We start from the raw sequence: 6,000 nt of genomic DNA on the forward strand, positions 1-6,000 counted from the left end.
CAAATTTCATTGGGAACACAAATGGCAGAATGGGTTCTCTGTGCTTTCCCCTCCAATACCCAAAAAGAAAGCGCAAGAGAAGAGCAGGAAAATATCTTAGTAGAACCAATCAATTCAGGAGTCCATCTTTGTTTTCTTTGGCCTTAAATGCCTGCCTTTGAAAGCATCCAAGTAATGCATAGGTAGGTGCATCAAGCTCTGCAATATTGAGTTCTATTACACCACTGATAAATCAATTTGAGAGAAAATCAGAGCCCATGCAACACATTCTGTGGTGGCATCCTGAATAAAAAGGGTATTTTCCACCACAGAGGAAATACATAAAGTTTCATCTTCCATCAATTCTTGCAGTACTAATTCTTCAGCAGGGAGCTGCTCCAAGCAGTGATCCCAAAATAGACTAATACTACCAATTGTAAGGAAACATAGAACATTTTCCCCTGTTTATCTCTTTCCCTCCCCCCTTCATTTTTTTTTCCTGCTTGCTACATAAATGTGTATGACTAGGGCAGATAGAGTGGAAAAACTGTCACTTGATTATCCTTTCTGGAATTTACCCTCTCCTGTCCGTCCTATCCACGTTCCTGAGATATCTGTACCATGGCTTCTTTGCGCCTTGTACATATAATTAACAGTGCTATTTAAAGTTTAATAAGTAAAAGGTTCAAACATAAAGCTAAGACCTCTTCCTTTGATAAGATGTTTTCTTATAAGGCCACTATAACCAGTGCCAACTTCACTGCAAAATTACCATTCCAACAAGGATGGTTCAGCTGGGGTTGCATGCCACCAGCCACACAAATCGAAAACAGTTTGGTACAATATTGTGATCTAAATGTACTGAATTAAAATTAAACACTGAATTGAAACTCGTCCTTGCATGACTGGTTTAAATATGGCTTCAGTTTGAACTAGTTTAGAACAGTCTCTCTTGCTGTTCCATGGGAGTAGGGGAAAAAAAAGACTCATTACTTGTGTTTTCATAACTCATTTTGAACTGGGATCTAGTCTGCACTGGCAACATTGAGTAACTCTACAATTGACTTGTTGAGTACTCTAGAACAGTCCCAAACTACCTGTTTATAAAGTTTTTGGTGAGGGTGCATTGCTCTAATACAGCTTTAAGAGGAGATGCCAAGGTCATTCTTCCAAGGACATTGATCATCTTGAGTACTGGGCATGAATAAAACCTACTTACTTTAGCAAGCTCAACAAATATGGGGGAAAAGTAACGTACATATACTGCTGCAGGCATTTAAATGTCTGTTCACTTGAACCCTCTGAAAATTAGATTGATATAAGCATTACTGAGAAGTAGTTTGACCTGCCTTGCTATAAAGAGATTAGAAGGAACATGTTTCAGAGTAGCAGCCGTGTTAGTCTGTATTCGCAAAAAAAAAAAGGAGTACTTGTGGCACATGGAAATTGCCATAGTAGATCAGACCCAAAGTCCATCTAGACCACTATCCTGTCTCTGACAATGGCCAGCCCCAGATGCTTCAGAAGAAGGTGCAAGAACCTTGCAGTAGATGGATGTGGGATAATCTGCCCTGTCCCCACACACACACACACATACACACACACACATTATATCTCATTTTAATCTCTAACAGAGATTGATTTAAACCCTGAAATAGAAGGTTTAATATCCCTTCCACAAAACCACACAATTTTTGTGATAATTAGGATAATTTTTGATATTCTTAAGATTCAAAAAGGGATTTTTATAAGGATCTCAAATTCTTGGCTTCAATGACTAGTAGCTGATTTCCTTTAAATTAAACTTCAGTACTATGAATGAACACCAAACCTGTGTAGGATGTTGAAATTTAAGGACTAACCTCAGTTCCTTTCTCCAAACACTCAAATCAGTATTACAAGTATAGCCTATACCTGACACTGACAAGGCAGGTCTGTTTTGAAGTGAAATAGTTTAGTTGTACATGATGTTAGTAAACATTTTTTTCAAATATCAATGGCCAAGTGCTGTGGGATCCTCTGAGGAGAGGTGCTGTAAATGTAGACAAATGGTAATAGCAATAAGGTGCAATTGTTAGGGGGCTTATTCCTTCACCCACTTACTTCCCTGGTCCTCCTCGCATGAACAGAGGGCAACAATACCCAAAGGTGCAAACAATTTGATGTTTATTGGGGTGAACTTCCAGCAAGCATGGTTCCAGTTTCCTTCCTTAGTGTCCCCCTTCCCAGCTCTGACACCACAGAGCCTTACCTGTGTCCCTGTTCCCATTCTTCACCACTTAGCAAAACATGATTCCAATTCCCCCACCCCTGTTCCCGTTCCCCCCCCTTATTTCCTGATTGACTACAGACTATATAGTAAAACTTGAGTTCTGCTTAGCTATACCTTAACCAATCATTTTACTGAAATTTAACTAACCAATCCTAACATATTGTAGCATGATTAGCCAACCAATTATATCCCCACCACCTTAATTAGTGTACACCCAGCAAAATTAACTATACAGCAGACAGAAACAATCACAGAACCAGACAGAGATTATACAGACAGACAATAGGGAAATAGGGACTACAGTGATAGAACAACAAAGAAATGAGGATTTCACATCCCAGCTATTGATAAGTGAGTTCTTGCCAGACAGGATGCTATCAAACTAAGTTTCCTTTTACATCTTCTAGGCTCTTCCCTTTCTCTGGAGGTGATAGGCATTATCAGGACAGGACTGTATTCCTAACAGCCCAATAGCACCTTATTTCAGCGTGATTAGTTTGGAATGTGAGGATGTGACCGGTCGCTTCCCAGCTTATGGCTACCTCTGCTGCTTAGCCAAAGGCCTTAGCCTAAGAACAGGGCCCCAGACTGTCACAGTAAGGGAAGGCCCTTACACCAGCAGACAGTGATTTTGTTTCTTTCTTTTATCCTTCTATAACTAGCTAAGTGAGAAGAATACACCTTTACAGCTTTCCACACAAAGATGGACTACAAGCCGTCAGGAACAGTATCCCCGATTAATGTCACGGCAAACCTGGTGGCTGAACTTTGCGACTTTGTCCTCACCCATAACTATTTCACATTTGGGGACAATGTATACCTTCAAATCAGCGGCACTGCCATGGGTACCCGCATGACCCCACAGTATGCCAACATTTTTATGGCTGACTTAGAACAACGCTTCCTCAGCTCTCGTCCCCTAATGCCCCTACTCTACTTGCGCTACACTGATGACATCTTCATCATCTGGACCCATGGAAAAGAAGCCCTTGAGGAATTCCACCATGATTTCAACAATTTCCATCCCACCATCAACCTCACCCTGGACCAGCCCACACAAGAGATCCACTTCCTGGACACTACGGTGCTAATAAGCGATGGTCACATAAACACCACCCTATACCGGAAACCTACTGACCGCTATACTTACCTACATGCCTCCAGCTTTCAGCCAGACCACACCACACGATCCATTGTCTACAGCCAAGCTCTACGATACAACTGCATTTGCTCCAACCCCTCAGACAGAGACAAACACCTACAAGATCTCTATCAAGGGTTCTTACAAGTACAGTACCCATTTGCTGAAGGGAAGAAACAGATTGACATAGCCAGACGAGTACCCAGAAGTTACCTACTACAGGACAGGCCCAACAAAGAAAATAACAGAACGCCACTAGCCATCACCTTCAGCCCCCAACTAAAACCTGTCCAACGCATCATCAAGGATCTACCACCTATCCTGAAGGATGACCCATCACTCTCACAGATCATGAGAGACAGGCCAGTCCTTGCTTATAGACAGCCCCCAACCTGAAGCAAATACCAGCAACCACACAACAAAAACATTAACCCAGGAACCTATCCTTGCAACAAAGCCCGTTGCCAACTGTGTCCACATATCTATTCAGGGGACACCATCATAGGGCCTAATCACATCAACCACGCTGTCAGAGGCTCATTCACCTGCACATCTACCAATGTGATATATGCCATCATGTGCAGCAATGCCCCTCTGCTATCTACATTGGCCAAACTGGACAGTCTCTACGTCAAAGAATAAATGGACACAAATCAGACATCAAGAATTATAACATTCAAAAACCAGTCGGAGAACACTTCAATCTCTCTGGTCACTCGATTACAGACCTAAAAGTCGTAATATTACAACAAAAAAACTTCAAAAACAGACTCCAGCGAGAGACTGCTGAATTGGAATTAATTTGCAAACTGGACACCATTAAATTAGGCTTGAATAAAGATGGGGGGGTGGATGTGTCATTACACAAAGTAAAACTATTTCCCAAAGTTTATTTTTTCCCCCTACTGTTCCTCACATGTTCTTGTCAACTGCTGGAAATGACCCACCTTGATTATCACTACAAAAGTTTTTTTTTCTTTCCTGCTGGTAATAGCTCACCTTACCTGATCACTCTCGTTACAGTGTGTATGGTAACACCCATTGTTTCATGTTCTCTGTGTATATAAAATCTCCCCACTGTATTTCCCATTGAATGCATCTGATGAAGTGAGCTGTAGCTCACGAAAGCTTATGCTCAAATAAATCTGTTAGTCTCTAAGGTGCCACAAGTCCTCCTTTTCTTTTAACTAAAGCTGTGATCCAAATTTGGGTAGGTGGTATTGAACTTGGTGACATTTTTAGAAATAAAAAGAAAAGGAGTACTTGTGGCACCTTAGAGACTAACCAGTTTATTTGAGCATGAGCTTTTGTGAGCTACAGCTCACTTCATCGGATGCATAGCATATCGTGGAAACTGCAGAAGACATTATACACACACAGAGACCATGAAACAAAACTTCCTCCCACCCCACTCCCCCGCTGGCAACAGCTTATCTAAAGTGATCATCAAGTGGAGCCATTTCCAGCACAAATCCAGGTTTTCTCACCCTTTCCCCCCACACACACACACACATACAAACTCACTCTCCTGCTGGCAACAGCCCATCCCCCTTTGAAACCCCTCTTTATAATGCGCATGATAATCAAGGTGGGTCACCTCCAGCACTAATCCAGGTTTTCTCACCCCCCCCCACACCCCCCGCTCCAAAAACCATACACACAAACTCATTCTCCTGCTGGCAACAGCTCATCTTACAATGTGCACAGCAATAATCCAAGTTTAACCAGAACGTCTTGGGGGGGGGGTTTGCAGGAAAAAAACAAGGGGAGACAGGCTACCTTGCATAATGACTTAGCCACTCCCAGTCTCATCTTCCTTTCCAAATGCAAACAGATGGACATCGTACCAAAAGGACTGAAGGTAAAAAATCCATTACAATCTACATACCACACAGACTATGCTGACAGCTTGTGCCACACGCTCTCAAAGAAACTGCGGAATCACCTGATCAACATCCTCTACAGCAAACAGGGGAAGATTGAGAATGAGCTCTCAAAAATGGATACTCTCATAAAAAACCAACCTTCCACACAAACTTCCTCGTGGCTGGATTTTACTAAAACTAGACAAGCCATTTACAACGCACACTTTACTTCTCTACAAAAGAAAAAGGACACTAAACTTTCTAAACTACTACAGGCTACAAGGGGCCACAGCAATGGTTCCCTCAACCCACCCAGCAATATTGTTAATCTATCCAACTATACTCTCAGCCCAGCAGAAGCAGCTGTCCTATCTCGGGGTCTCTCCTTCTGCCCCTTCACCCCCTCGAACATGATACAGTTCTGTGGTGACCTAGAATCCTATTTTCGACGTCTCCGACTCCAGGAATATTTCCAAAATACCTCTGAACAACATAATGATCCACAGAGGCCTGCCTACCAACATTACAAAAAGAAGGATTCTAGGTGGACTCCTCCTGAAGGTCGAAACAGCAGACTGGACTTCTACATAGAGTGCTTCCGCCGACGTGCACGGGCTGAAATTGTGGAAAAGCAGCATCACTTGCCCCATAACCTCAGCCGTGCAGAACACAATGCCATCCACAGCCTCAGAAACAACTCTGACATCATAATCAAAAAGGCTGACAAAGGAGGTGCTGTTGTC

The sequence above is a fragment of the Chelonia mydas genome, chromosome 4, assembly GCF_015237465.2.
Source record: "Chelonia mydas isolate rCheMyd1 chromosome 4, rCheMyd1.pri.v2, whole genome shotgun sequence".
In the NCBI taxonomy this organism is placed as follows: domain Eukaryota; kingdom Metazoa; phylum Chordata; order Testudines; family Cheloniidae; genus Chelonia; species Chelonia mydas.